The sequence below is a fragment of the Pelodiscus sinensis genome, chromosome 1, assembly GCF_049634645.1.
Source record: "Pelodiscus sinensis isolate JC-2024 chromosome 1, ASM4963464v1, whole genome shotgun sequence".
Classification (NCBI taxonomy): domain Eukaryota; kingdom Metazoa; phylum Chordata; order Testudines; family Trionychidae; genus Pelodiscus; species Pelodiscus sinensis.
Genome location: NC_134711.1, coordinates 99,801,602 through 99,817,469, shown reverse-complemented (window position 1 = coordinate 99,817,469; position 15,868 = coordinate 99,801,602). Strand labels below are relative to the sequence as shown.

Below are 15,868 nucleotides of genomic sequence, written 5' to 3'. Positions count from 1 at the left end.
TTTGAAGGAGATAAACTAAACAAAGCAGTGAAGTTTATCAGCCTTAAACAAAAGAACATAAAAGGAGTTGGAAGAGGTTGGAGCAGAACTAATTGGAACTGGGGAGCTGGATCAGAGCTGTTGAAGGTGGGACAATGTGCTTGGAGTGGGGCTCATGGGGTGTGGACCATAGATGGAAGGATGGGGGTTGTGGTAGAGCTAGGGGAGGTCTTGTGCAGGCCTGAAAAGGGGCTGCAGGGATGGATCAAGAAAATAGGGGGAAAGAGAACTACTAAAAGAGCCTGGGGGGTGTCTGTGTTGGCATTGTGGATGCAGGGGGTTAGACTGAAGGACTCTAGAGAATGGCTGTGGGAGAGCTGGACTGAGCCCAGATCAGAACTGGAGAAGAGAAAAGGGGTCTGTAGTAGGAACTGGGGACATGTAGGGAGCTTCAAGGGAGCTGGAGGGAATCTTGTCAGGAACTGATGATGGAAGGGCTGGATTGGTGTTGTAAGGGAGCTGTGTGCATGGGGGAGATAGTGATCTGGAAGGCTGAACAGGAGTTAGGGAATGGGGGCAGAATTAGATCTGTGGGGGACCCGAAGAAAGGCATATTTCAAAATCAGGAAAGAGCTCCCTAACCTATTCTTGTTCCACGGTACTTTGGGGCTTCCTAACACCATTGATTTAGATACAGCCTCTCCTCGAGTTACAAACGAGTTACGGACCAAACACTTGGCCGTAACTCGAAATGTTCGTAACTCGGACCCCATTGAGTTACATTGCGACCACACTGTTCGTAAGCACGGGTTGCATTCGTAACTCAGGAACCGCCTTAACAACCGCTCAATGGGAGTTTTAGTCATAAATGTGAACAGTCATAAATTGACCGTTCGCAACTCGGGGACCAGCTGTAGTTCTTCCACTGTCCAATGCAGGATTATTCTGTGCAGTGTATTTTTCTAGTGTTTTGCTCAATGTACTTTTAAATGCCTCATGTAGGGTACTTCCGCTAGTTCCCTAAGGAGAATCTTTCACTGGTTTATAGATCTAATTATTGTATTTGTTTTAGGAAAAATACATATAGAGAATCATGTGGCTTTTGCAAACAGATGTAAAGGAGAAGTTGGTCAGATTTCTGCAACCTTGAATATATCTCTTTAAATTCCTTACATGAATTCAAGATATTTAATATTGACTGCGGGTATTGTGAATGGTCCGAAGGCTCAATCCAACAACTGAAGTAAATGGGATTTGGATCATTCATGCAGTAGAATGTATTTGCATAGGATTACCTTACATAAATTACTTATTTTGTAGCCACTATTTTATATGCAGTGAAAGCCAATATATTTAACTTTTTTCTATAGATTGCATTCCCTTTGTTTTGGATTATGATTAACATTGTGTATAATATCTTGTATATCCTTGTCACACAGCTCAAACATGGTAGCAAGGAAGTAATGACATAAATTGTCTTTTCATAAAGTAGTGTGTTCACCTAATGAGAATTGTAGTAAAGCCACATTTCTTGATTGCCCTGAGACCTTTTTACTATATTCTGGCAGATGAAAGTGCTGTCCTCACTCTAGATTTATATAGTCGGTTTCTTAATACCAAGCAAGACTCCTTGTTTTGCAGCACAGGAAAATTTCTTATGGCCTAGCAAAGGCAGCCTCATTATCACTAACATCTAGAGGCCACGTTAGACTAATCTTCCATTATAACTCCTAAGCCTCCAAGTCCTAACTACCTTACCAGTAGTTACCTTCAACTATTATGTTCTGCACGTAATAAATTAGTCAAAATAACATATTTCTGCGCACACAGTAAGATCTCACGGTCTCTCCCTCTGTGTCCAGTGACTTAACAGATTGCCTCATTTCTACAGAACAGCTTTAAATTAAATGAAACAGGATAATATCAAACACATTCAAATGGAAGAAACAATGTTGGTTAATGCTTGTCAAATTTAGGAGGCCTGAACATCTGCAGATCTTACTGTTGCCGATGACAGTATGTCATTCTTTAGTAAACCCTACAACAGTGTTAATAACAACGGTACACAGGAAAAGATCCAGTATGGTGCTTTTGTTGAGTGCGAGACCCTAGACCAGTAGTTCTCAAACTTCATTGCACCATGACCCCCTTCTGACAACAAAAATTACAACACAGCCCCTGGAGGAGGTGGGGGGGGGGGGGGGGGAGATAGAAAACCAAACCTGCCTGACTTTTGTCATCCTGGGCAGGGCTGAGGTGGGAGGGGAGGAAACTGAATCTCAAGGGCTTCTGCTCTGGGTGAGAGGCATGTAACCTTAATCCAGGGTGGTGAGACTTGGGCTTCACCCCTGAGCAGTGCGGCTTAGGCTTCACACTTGCGGGGACCCAGGGCCAACACCAGCCTTGGTGACCCCATTAAAATGAGGTTGCGACCCTCTTTGGAGTCCTGACCCACAGTTTGAAAACCCCTGTTCTCTGAAAACTTCCACATAGTGTGCAGCGGCGGTCAAAAAGGCAAATAGGATGCTAGGAATTATTAAGAAAGAGAGAGAAAACAAGACCCAGAATATCTTACTGCCTTTGTATAAAACTATGGTACACCCACATCTTGAATACTGTGTACAGATGTGGTCTCCTCACCTCAAAAAAGATATTTTGGCCTTGGAAAGGGTTCAGAAAAGGACAACTAAAATGATTAGGGGTTTGGAACAGGTCCCATATGAAGAGAGGTTAAAGCAACAGGGACTTTTCAGTTTAGAAAAGAGGAGACTGAGGGGGGATAGGATAGAGGTCTATAAAATCATGAGTGTATGGAGAGGGTAGATAAAGAAAAGTTATTTATTAGTTCCCATAATAGAAGAACTAGAGGACACCAAATGAAATTAATGGGTAGCAGGTTTAAAACTAATAAAAGAAAGTTCTTCACACAGCGTGTAGTCAACCTGTGGAACTCCTTGCCAGAGGAGGCTGTGAAGGCTAGGACTATAACAGAGTTTAAAGAGAATCTAGATAATTTCATGGAGGTTAGGTCCATAAAAGGCTATTAGCCAGGGGATAGAAATGGTGTCCCTGTCCTTTGTTTGTCAGAGGCTGGAGAGGGATGGCATGAGACAAATTGCTTGACCACTGTCTTCAGTCCACCCTCTCTGGGGCACCTGTTGCTGGCCATTGTCGGCAGACAGGGTACTGGGCTAGATGGACCTTTGGTCTGACCCAGTACGTATGTATGTTATGTTCTTATTCTTTTTTTAAACAAACTAATTTATAAGGCTCTAATCCAGTGCTCTGGATGTGGCAGAAGACATTGAAAACACCACAATCCAAAATACTACCACTGCCAGCCATGCCTGTCTGCCTCCACAACTCACTATTTCCACAATGTCCTCTGTCAAAGAAAAGCAATCTTCACAACTCAGCTCCCAACATTGCCCGGGATTTAGCTCCTCAGTTAGATCCCTTCACACTCACACACACTGCATGCATCCCAAGGGGGCTCCTCAGTAAACAAGTAGATATCACAGCATGTCCTGAAGGTTATACAGTAATTCCTCATTTAACATGTGCCCGCTTAACTTGTTTTCACGATAGCCCAATTTTTTTTTTTTTAGGGAATGTTTTTTGAATTACACAACCGTCTCTGGAATAACACGATTTCCTCAGCTGGCCCATTGCTGGTGGCTGTGCGGGGCTTCCCCCATCTCCCTGCAAAGTGGCGGAGGGTTCGCTGCTCGCCGTGCCGTTCCCCGCTGACTCCCCCTCACCGGACACCTTGCCCCCTCTCCTCTGCCCCCACTTGCAGGCCAGCGGCTCAGTTTCCCCAGCCGGCCCGTCATCGGTGGCTATGTGGGGCTTCCCCCACCGCCCTGCAAAGCGGTGGAAGGTTCGCCGCTTGCCACGCTGCTCCCCGGCGACCCCCCCCCCCCCTCGCCGGACATAGTGTGGGTCCCGGCAGACCCATCACAGGGACATACTCCCAACCCAATCCCCCTCCCTTCTCCTCCCCGTCCCTTCCCCAGAGCCAAACACCTCCCCTCCTTGCTGTAACCCAGTCCCCTTTCTCCCCCAAACTTATGTTCCGGTCCCAACACACACCACCACTTGAAACGCAACCCCCACCGTTTCCATTATTTTCAACGAGAAAATTGACCCCGCATAACACGTTTTCACTGAAGACGATCATTTTCTGAAACGTATCTATAATGTTAAATGAGGAATTACTGTACTAGCAAGTTTTGAACAGACCAACTCAGGAAGCAAGTTCAAAGCCAAACAATCTCTCAGCAAACTAGAAACTCTATCCTATTCATACTGTCAGAGGACAGCTAGCAGAAGTGCCTCCAATAAACTCAGTTGCTGGGATATCACATCCTAGCTTAGCAAACCATTATGCATGTACTGTGATGGGAAGAAGGGTGTGAAACTCATTCCCCTTCGAGATGCCTCAGTCCATTTTTCTCCAAGTTTAAGCAAAACCTTACATCCCCTGCCTTTACTCTCAAAAGCTTTGAAGCCTGATCCTAGGGATCCTTATGTATAGCTCCTATGCCTCCTTTTCTCTTTCTGTATATAAAAAAAAATTTCCTGTGGGATGACAGTGTGACATCATCACGTCACTCTGCTTCCACAGGAGCCAAGCCCCACCAACTCGCAGCCTGAGGGCCCATGTACAGACTGGGAGCTGGGGCTGTCTGCAGCCCTGGCTCTCCCCTCCCCTCCCAGCAGCGGCGGGGTCGTGGGGGGGAGCAAGGAGCGAGAGGGCAGAGCCGTAGCTATCATGGCCTGGGCCCAGTACCCCTTCTGGCAGCTAGAGGGAGAGACTGGGACTGGCGCAGCCTGAGCCCCGGCCAAGAGGGGGCCCCCCAGCAGCCGAAGGAAGAGAGCCAGGCCTGCCTTGGCCCGGCCCAACTCCCCAATGGCTAGGGGGAGAGCTGGGGCTGGCCAAGGCTGCCATGCCTGAGCCTGGCCTTCCGCAGCAGCCGAGGGGCGAGCTGGGACTGCATACCCCCAGAGAGAGGAGGGTTGGGAAGTGTAGTGAGCTGGGAGAACAGTTTACTTAAATCAATATCTCCTTTTTAAATGTGAAGTGAATGATCTTGACAGACCCTAGAGACTATGCAAATGCTGAAAGTCTTCATGTTTAAAGCATTGTATCCACTTTCTACATCAAATCTAGAAAGAGCTCTGCAAATAGTTGTGTTTTTTGTCAGCATCCCGTCCTTGGCTGTGCATTCTCGCTCTCTTCAGCCAGTGATTTGTTAACCAAGTCACATACCTCTTGACTGATGTTTAAATCCAAACTCATATTAACCTTTGGGCAGTGCAGCCCACCCCAGAAACTCGTGAGGTGTACAAATCCGTTTTCCTTTCTAATCCCAAACAATTAGAGATCACGAATCATCTCTGTAATTTATATTCCTTCCTCTAAACTAGCATATTTAGCCATTAGTCTAGTCATCTTTCAAAAGAAGGTTCAGACTGGCATATTGTTACATTCAAAGACAGTAGCTCTATTGTGAGTTTTCAGTCTTACTGCTATTAAAGTCAGGGAGAGTTTAACCAGTGCATTCAACAGGAGTAGGCTCAAACCCAGAAGCAGCAGTTGGACTGAACATAAGAATGTAAGAATGGCCATCTTGGGTCAAACCAATGGTCCATCTAGCCCAGTAGCCTGTCTTCTTGACAGTAGCCAGGGCTGGATACTTCAAAGGGAATGAACAGAACAGTGCAATTTGTCAGATCCTTTGTCCAGTCCCAGATACTGGCATGTGTGCCTTTATAAACAGTCCAGGTTTGCTATGTGAAAGAGAGACAAATGCAGTGGATATTGCACAGAGTCAGATTGTAAAATTGTAACTTTACTGCTGTTTCCCCATCTGTTTGCTTATTTGCTGATTGGATACTCTGTTAACCTGTCCAGTCCGCTGCTTCAGCAGAAGCGATCCAGATTCTTGTGCAGCACAATGACAGAGAGAAAAGGGATCTCTGGAGGGAAAGAATTTTGAGAAACAGAAACAGATCAGTGTGTATACATATTTTTAAATATAACTTTGACTTTATTCCAGAAAGTTAAAAGAAATAGGGCCTGAGTCTACAGTTATTTTTCAGACAAAACATTATTGATTTCAAAGGTAATTTTTCCCAGGTAAGGACTACAGGGTCAAAGCTATAATTTAAGGGATGTTACATAACTGGTGAGTTTAACAGATGGGATTTATTTGTTTTGGATAGCACATCATGTTACACAAATGTACACTATACAAAAGTATATGTTGCACTAACACTAATTTTTCTAAATAGTCCAGAATTTCTTTCATCTGTTTCTGAGCTGTATGTAATCTCTGTTTTATCATTTAGACATATTCCTAGGAATGTCACAAAAATATCATGGATACAGTGCACTGTACTACTGATATTTTTATGGCATATAAATAAGTAAACATTATGGTAATCATATAGCACACTAGTTCAGTACAATTTTCTACTTTTATCACTTTGCATATAACATCCTTAGGCTTGAAATCTAGACTGTCAGCAGTTAGAAATTTTACCTTATTTCTTTAAACATTTTATTGACAATAATAGACAAAATAACAAGTATTTCATTTTACTGTTGCTGAAATGTTTTCTGTTCATAGATGTTATTTATTTCTGATAAACCTCAGCATTTACTTAATCTACCAGATGTACTTAAAATGGCAAACAGTTGAGCTGCTTACTACAATAGTGTGGCAGGTTTGTTTATCTACAAGGATGCTGAAAAAGCTCATGTTGTAATTTGTAAAAGATCTTCCAAAATTTTGGAAGATGACAAATTATATAAACATAGAATTCCATTAAAACTATTGTATTTTTCATACACTCTCTCCCCAAAGAAAAATTTAAAAATATTTTTTTACAGTTCTTTGAGCTAGATTCCTAATAGTAGCTGGTTTGTTATAAGAATTCATAATCATTGTCTTGTTTCATTTTCTGTAGATACAGTATTTATAAACAATGAGAATCGGATACAAAACCCATTGAAATCAGTAGAAAGACTCCCTTTGACTTAAATTGACTTTCAATCAGGTCCAATAGAATTCATCATGAATTTGTTGTCATGACTTAATTGACTATTTTGGAGAGAGTTGTTAGCTTTATGAGTGAAGCCAAGGTTGCTTGTCACTTCAATAGCTCAATGATAATAATGGATGATGTGAAAAATTATAATTGGTATTAATCATATTTAAAAGATTAAGTTGAAAAATAAATTAAGTGGGTACCATTTCAACTGAGAATAAATACCCATACTAATATTCTAATTCTGCAGTTTTATATCATGGAATAATTACCCCAGGAGAACCATTCTTCTTGTCCGGGAAGAAACAGGTTTATAAAAAGCATATTCCACTGGACATTACCATCCATTCCATTCCTCTCTTTTTACATCAAAATGTATTTGCATGTAGAGTGTGTCTTCTTTAATTGCTTTTAGATTGTACTAGCTAGTGTCTCATGGCATACATTGGCTATGTCACATGAGCAAATAAGGCCAAATTAATCAAGAATTTAGGAGCTAACATTAGAGTTATGCAAAGTTGAGGCAAGAATGTATACTTTCTCATTAGACATAAAGCCATGCATAGATGTAAAAAAAAAAAAGTGTAATATATGCAACTCCTTTCAAGGGGTGATCTGCATCTCAGAAGATCAGTAGAATTATTGAAAGAACAGAGGTATCATGTTACCCATTTTATTTTAAAAATTACTGCTTATTGTAAACTAGATTTCTATTCTGAATTACTACTTAGAACATCAATACAGGCTGACACTTGGCATGCAAATTCTAAGGGAGAAATACTAATTTTGTTGAAGTCAGTAGGACCAGTGGGTATGTCTACATGAAGTTAACCACCTGCAGCTGTCTCATGCCAACTGACTAGAGTTTGTGGGGCTCTGGCTAAGGGACTGTTTAATTGAAGCATAGACTCTTGAGCTCACTCAGGCTGCAGTTTGAGCTCTGGGAACCTCCTACCTCACGGGGTCCTACAGTCTGAACTTCAGTCCAAGTCTGAACAACCCCTGCGAGTCAAAGTCAGCTGGCAGAAGCCAGCTGCAGTTGTTCAACTGCAGTATAGGTTTACCCACTGGGGCCAATATTTCACCCTTCGAGACAAATAAATTCTCTATGAGCATAACTCTTTTGACTTCAAATTCAGTTTCAACAGAGTTACACCAGCAGGAAATGTACCCCTTTGAATAGAAATGACATTTTTAAATTCAAAAATATCAACATGGCCATTTTTAAATTGCGGAAATGCCCCAACATTGATATTTCCAATACTGGAGGCATTCAAATGTACAATTTAAAAACTTACACCTGTGAAGAAAATTAAGCTAGAATGAACTCCAATCATTTTAGATATTTTTGAATATTTCTCTTCTAAAATGGCTGCTAGCATTACAATTGTTTAATGCCCATACACAATACTACATATGTAAAATACTTAAAGCTAATGGTTCCTTTAGTTTAGAGCAAATGGCATGCCTTAACTAATGTAAATATGTATTTGTGAAAGGTGCTTAAGAAGGCACTGGTGTGTAACTAGTATATACTTGATAATTTTGCCTTTTAGAGTTTCAACATATGTGTGTGTGTGTGTGTGTGTATATATATATATAAATATATATATAATGGTGTGTGGGTGTGTTTTTTTCTGTGTTGAAAAACACAAACATATATATATATATGTTTTAGCTTCTTCTGAAGCTAAGTTTGAAAACTTTTATCCTAAAAGTCAATTGTACAATTTGACTGGCTCCACTACATATCCTAGATTAATTACAGAAGCCAGTCATATTGGTGCATATTAATAAAGATTTCACATATTAATGATATTTTGAAGTGTTATTGGATCCCTGCCTTTTACTTTCCATGTGCTTCTCTTTCCTACATATTTTACATGACTAAGGATTAAAACATCATCTTGTCATAATTGTGAACATAATTTCAACCAACAAATTCTCTACTTTGGTGTCAGCAGTTAAGTGCTTACGTCTTTCTCTCTCTCTCTCTTAGTTGCACAGTAAGGATGTTTGAATGTATATTGCCATCTAAGGTAAGCTTTCATATGGTTCTTGCATATGAAGCTTATGTCTGTTTTCACGTCATACAAAGCCTGCCAAGTATGGCATGATTTTCATTATGTCATTTAATGAAAATGTTTTTAAATCAATAATTTGAATGTATATTACATTATGCTTCAACTACTAATCCTTAATCTTTCCAATAATAGCATGTTGTTATAGTAACTACCTTTGGTGGTACATCCACTTACCTTCTGCTATTGAAAATGCTTCAGCTAAATTTAACAGAGCATGTGTTAGGTTAATTACTTACCATAGAGAAAATACAAGTAATACAAGAGCATTTTTCATTTACAGTCAGTTACTTGCATCTACAGATAGACTTCTAAATAAACAAAATCATTTTATATCACTTAATTGTATTTTAAAAATGAATGAATCTTATAAACATTTGCATTACACATGTTTTAAAGAATGCTATAAAGCATGCCATTTTTGTCTGTATTGTGTATTTACCTAAGATGAGGAAAGCACAGTTCTGAAAGAGTTATAGAGTTCAATGATGTAGCTCACTTAGAGTTACAATTAAATAATATCTCTTTAGTAGGATAATTATATCTTAATAATGGAGAAACTGGCTTGTTCTATATTGTATAAATAGAAGAAAATTTATCAATATTGGATGAGTCAGTTTGAGCTGAAATATACGGTTTGTTCGGTTAAAGAGAATGATGTGTTCATCTTGAAAAATATACTTTTGCTTTAAAACTTTTGGTGTGCCACAGAAATGCTTCAGAAGGTAAGTGTTTTTATTAGTGGGTGTGTTTGCACCTTGCAGAAGTGAACATCCATGCAGACTTATAACAGGTACAGTAGTAAAGCAGCTTCCTTCTCACACATACCAACCTCCCCTATCAAGGAGGAATGATCTTTAACATTTTCAGCAAAATATTTATCATTTTCCCATTGTCCCTCTATGACAGTTTGTGGGGTACCCAAGACTGAGAGTTACTTTATTACCCCCTGCCTCTAACAAGAGGTAGCCTTGTCTCTGATGGTTGGGTATTAGCTCTTTCACATCACCAGCCTGTTAGCCACTCAAGTACTTTTCTGTTGGCTAATCCAGTCCTGTCATCATCTTGTAAGTTATCATTAGGTGCATGCTAGTTCCCGAGTCCCTTATATTTATTCTCCTGTGCTATCCAGCCCTGACACTGGCTACTCACAGAAATCCCAGGGCCTCTGTTCTCAGAGGAACACCACACCCCAGTTTGCTAGTTTTACCTAAAACCACTGTTCCCATAAAAACACACTGCAGGTGTGAGCACTTACAATAAAACAAAATTAGGTTTATTAAAGAAAGGAGAGTTAACTAGAAACCTACAAGAATGGTAGAAACATGGTACAATACTAAACAAAATAATAAAAAGCAAAACTGGGTCTAAAACAGATCCTTTACTGTCCCATATACAGTGGAAAAAGTAAAATTTTCTTATGTTTCTAAATTAATTAAAATCTGTTTTAGAGATCTTGGACCAAACTGTGCTCTCCATTACACCATGTGAAATTTTTAATAACTCCTCTGTCTTCATGATAACTCAGGTTTGCACTGTGATAGAGTAATTAAAAACAGGTTTGACCCTATCTCTTTACCCATACAGTGCCAGATCCAAAGCAATGTGCCTTCCAAGCCCTAGATGTTGACTGTGCTGTGGGATGCTTATTCAATAGACACTGCAGTAGGGATGTAAAATCCCATTTAATTGGTTAATGGGTTAAATGTGATGTTTAACTGGTTAACCAATTAAAGGGATGGCAGGAGGGGGGGTCTCTCTGGCCAGGCTGGGCTGTAGTGGCTTCTCTCCCACCTACTGCAGCTGGGTTGGAGCCCCCCATCCCCGCAGGCAGCAGCTGTCCTGAGCAGCCCCGGCCTGTGACATGCACAGGCTTGCTGCAGGCAGTTGTTGGAGCAGCCCTCTGCCTAAAGTGGGCGGAGAGCTGCTCCAGCCCCACATGGGTTAACTAGAACTGGTAAGCATTACCTGTTAAGGGGGTGTTTACTGGTTAACCTTTCACACCACAGCCTGTCATTAAGTTCCAGAATAAGCTCAACTCCCATGAGATAGGAAACAGAGCTTTCCAGTAAGTCAGAAGGGATAAAGCAACGCGTGGCAGAGTGAGACCTCAGTTGTTATTGAGACTTGTGGGAACTACCATAATATAAATGTTTACATATAAAGCTGAAGGCAACTGGGAAACAATCACATCACTATGAATAAAAAAACAGGACACTATAGCACTTTAAAGACTAACAAGATGGTTTATTAGGGGATGAGCTTTCGTGGGCCAGACCCACTTCCTCAGATCAAACAGTGGAAGAAAATCGACATGACCATATATATCAAAGGATACAATCAAAAAAATGAACACACATGAAATGGACAAATCAAATTTCAGAACAGAGGGGGGATGGGAGAGGGAGGTAAATATCTGTGAGCTAATGATATTAGAGGTGCTAAGTGGGGAAGCTATCTTTGTAATGGGTAAGATAATTAGTGTCTTTGTTGAGACCTAGGTGTAAAATGTCAAATTTAAGCTAGACCAGACTAATATGGCTACATTTCTATTACTATCACTATGAATGGCAGCCCACTAGACACATTCTTCCATGATATCTCCTCAAACTTTGTGGGGGGTCTTACAGCTAGGGGTTTCATGGGCTCCAGAAGCTACCACTATATGTTTGTAGGAGAGGTCACAAATGGGCCATAATTTTAAGGGAAACTGTGACAGACTTTGAACGCTGGTAATTGATTTATATTTTCAAGTTGCTTCCTGCAATAAGGAAAGCTAGATATATCGCCCCTATAAAACTCACTACAGAGATGTGTCCTGGCATTTTCGCTTTTCCTCAGAATCCAGGAAGTGGCAAAATGGGGGAAGTGTATTCATGGCTCCCCTCTAAATGCTGACCCTGTCAAATTTTTCCATGTACAGTAACTTCCCTCTGCATAATACAGAATAGGAGCATCTGGCTTTAGTGAGTTCCTTATGGGCATGGTATCAGAAACAGGTTTCACTTTCAGGAGTTCCTGATCCTTTGCTTAAACAATAATAAGTCCTAATGCCGTATTGAAGCTAAAAATGAAAGGTCAGTATTGAATCTTAGGAGAAGAGATTTTTTTTTTTAAAATATAGAAACAGGAATAATATTTATGCCAATCCTTCTTTGTTTATTTCTGAATTTATGGTCAGATTTTAAAGAACTGGAAAATCAGGCTAAATATGTAGGTGTCTACACATGGACTTCAGAACCTAAATTCAGGCATCTATTTTTCAAAATCCTGGCATTTTTGCACAGTACTTTCATACATATAAATACACATATTTCAGTCAAAATCCAAGAGGCTTAGTAAATATTTTGCTAAGTGTTTATTATAAAATCTAGCACTAATAACATGAATGTCTTTGCAGTTCTTGCCTTTTTTTTCCTGTGTTCTCTGCACTGGACTTTCATAGTCAAATTCCACCCTTAGATACATCTCATGCAGGCATTGTTAGGGATGAAGTATATGCACCATTTATTGGTGGGTTTGCATTGGGTGCAACTGATGACAGAATCTGGCAAAATACACCCCTTTCAAGGGGCTAGCACAAGTTCTATGCACCACTTAAAACCCCAATATAAGGCTTAAGTTATGAGTAACCTTTGTGCTGGCCCTTTGCTCAGGAGTAAATTTCACCATGTATCAAGAGAAAATATAGCACAGGACTGACAAAATCTCTGTCACTTTACTGGGTCAATATTTTCACAGAGAGCCAGAAAAATACTTTAAAAATCTCTTTATCTTGGTAGCTTTAACCATTTGATTATCTTGTTCCTTGTCCATAGGTGGGCTTTCCTTCTTCAGACTATTAATGCAAGGGGTGCCTCCGCATATCATTCATTCATATATGCAAGAAGTGCAAGCAGGCAACTCTGAAGGAAAGTGAGAGCCTGTCCACAGTGCTTTCCTGCCACAGCATTGGAAATTGGCAGCCAGCATTACACAGTTTTAATTCTTGCAATAGCAGCACAAGTGTGCCTCCCTGCTTCCTCCCCTTCCCCGTTCCTGCTGCTGAAAAGAAAATGCACGCATGAATTGCTTTGGGGTTGAAATTGAAGCCAGGACAAATTCTGTAATGTTCAGCATTGTTTTCTGTTTGACATTGTGTTTTGTTTGTTTGTTTTTTTAAATGAGGAGAAGCAGCTGTGTAATAAGCATGAGAAGACAATCTTCTACTTTGTACTTTTTAGTGCTACACATATTTTTGTCCGAGTGAAAGTAGAGTGATCAACCAATGGCAATCCAGTAGGGCCTTGACATATATACCTCTTTTGATAATGGATCTTACTCATTTAACCATAATTTAAAAGAACTTAAAAGGTTTTACTGTTAACTGTTTAATTCACATGCATTTAATGGTCTTTTCAGTTGAATATTTCTTCCCCAAAAGGATTGTATTTCTTAAGACTCACCACCAATCAAGTTTCTTTCAACTGAAATTAAAGTGTTTTATTTAATGTACAATAAACATGAAGTGTTTAAGATGTACCAAAATCCTGTTTTTTGATTTGTTATACATTATCTCACCATATTATAATTTGGCATTAACTTTCCACATTGCAGAAGTGCCAGACTGGGGTGCACGGTGTTGCATAAGCACTTATGAAAACATGATCTTTGACCAAAGAGCTTACAGTCTATGACAATGGCATACAAAAGTTGGGGGAAATGTATACCATCAGATATGTACAGTAGACTTCCGATAATCGGGCACCTTTGGGACCTAGGAAGTACCGAATTATCGGATATACTGGAGTGTCAGGAGGCACTGCATACTCCCAACCCAATCCCCCTCTTCCTCCAACCTTATGCTTGGGTCCCGGAGATGACAATACAAACGCACGTCTCCATCCAGGCACAGGGAACGTGGGCTGAGCGGCCAGCTTTTCAATCAGCTGGCCAGGATGCCGTGCGTATCCCAATCCCCCTCCCTGCTCCCTTCCCCTTCCCCAGAGCCAAACACTTCCCCTCCCTGCTGTAACCCACGTGAGAGCGGCTGACCTGAGTGGTTCCAGTTTCCATCAGGAGCGCTTGCCATTTTGATACCGCACTATCAGGAGTGCCGGACAACTGGGTGCTGGACTGTTGGAGTTTTACTGTACTATGTTATATTTGTAGAGTTTTTAATTCTAATGGGAACAGTGAAAATTCTCATTATTTCAACATGTCCCTCCCTAATTCACTAATTCCTTATACACATCAGATGTGTAAGTCATAACCATGCTGCTATCAAGTTTCTTTCCTCATCATGCAAGATGAAAATGAAGGCTTAGGGTACGTCTACATAGCATGCTTATTTCGAAATAATCTATTTTGGAATTTTTGTTTGAAACATCTTATTTTGAAAAAGCACTTCTGCACTACAGAGAAGCCTCAAAATTAGTCCAAGGCTGGCTTCCCTAATGTTAACGTGAGACCTTGATTTAGAGCCCTAGGAGAGGCACTGGGGAGTAATTACTCTGAATGGCCCCAGGGAGGAGCTACTTCGAAATAGCAGCAGGGGAGCATCCACACTACTGCTATTCCAAAATAGTTATTTCAGAATAGGTGTTATTTCTCGTGGAATGAGGTTTACAGATTCCAAAATAAGCTGTCTGTTGTTTCGAAATTATTTCAAAATAATGGAATTGCTGTGTAGACGCTTGCATTGTGTGGGTTTTTTTTTTTTTTTTAAATAATGTCCTTGCAGGATGGGGGTTAGGATGGAAGGAGACTTCGCATGCTCCCCTCACCCCCAGGCCCTGATTGGCCTGGGGGTGAGGGGGAATGCCCAAAGTCTCCTCCCGCCCTGAAGGGGCTTGGCACTTAGAGTTAACTACCATCTGCTGCTCAGCTGATGGGTGACTCTAGGCGCAGTGCTCCCCTGCAGGGTGGGGAATGACTTCACACGCTGCCCCACCCAGATTGACCTGGAGGCAGGAGGAGGGAGCATGCAAAGCCTCCTCCCACCGCCAGAGGCGTGGGTGCTTAGAGGGAACCACCAGCTGTTCAGAACAGCTTGCGGTTCTCTCTGGAGGGGGCAGGGGCAAAGACTTCAGGTGCTCCCCCACCCACAGACCAATCAGGGTCTGTGGACAGGAAAACAAGGAAGTGTCCTAGCTCTGCCCCTTCTGGGGTGGCCTGGGACCACTTTAAAATTTTCTGAAGTGGCTCCAGTCTAAAATTATTGCCCACCCCCGTCTATGGCTTGCATTCCATCTCTTTCATCATCCTTTCCAGTTTTTCTGCATCCTTTCTATAAACTGGTGATCAGACAATATTATTGTTCATACAACAATGTCCCTCTGAACAGCAAGCACTGTGAGTTGAAGTTAAAAAGACAGACCTTTGCCCTGAGGAAATTACAACATAGGGAGTCTCAAACTTTTTCACAGTATACTACAGTGTATTTACAGAAGTTATCTTACGAAGCGCCTCCCTCTTATTCATGACAGTGCAAATCAACTCCCCTCTCATAGGCAATCAGACTGACAACTTCCTCTTATTTGCTCTGCTTGCCAGAGGGCTGTTACACAATTGCAAAGATTTATGTGAAAAAAATAACATTAGGAAGATACTGAATGTATCTATCTTCTAATGCAATTTGGTAACTAGAAATAATAATAAGAAACCAATACCTTATGAACAGCCAGTTTTAAACAGACAATAAGTAGCTACTTCATTGATCAGCAGTTGTTGAGATTCCATTGTCTGAGAACCTCCAAATCAGATAAAACATG

The 15,868-nt window shown here is 40.9% G+C and overlaps 1 long non-coding RNA gene across 2 annotated transcripts; it reads left to right on the top strand.

Moving 5' to 3' along the window:
- Nucleotides 1-2,224: 2,224 nt before the first annotated feature.
- LOC142830954 (uncharacterized) lies at nt 2,225-13,157 on the top strand. Of its 2 annotated transcripts, none has more exons than XR_012906519.1 (3): nt 2,225-7,344; nt 9,035-9,074; nt 12,935-13,157. It is a non-coding gene; the product is annotated as an uncharacterized LOC142830954 (long non-coding RNA). The 2 variants fall into 2 exon arrangements; XR_012906521.1 differs by lacking the exon at nt 2,225-7,344 and adding an exon at nt 7,353-7,691.
- The last annotated feature ends 2,711 nt before the right edge of the window (nt 13,158-15,868 follow it).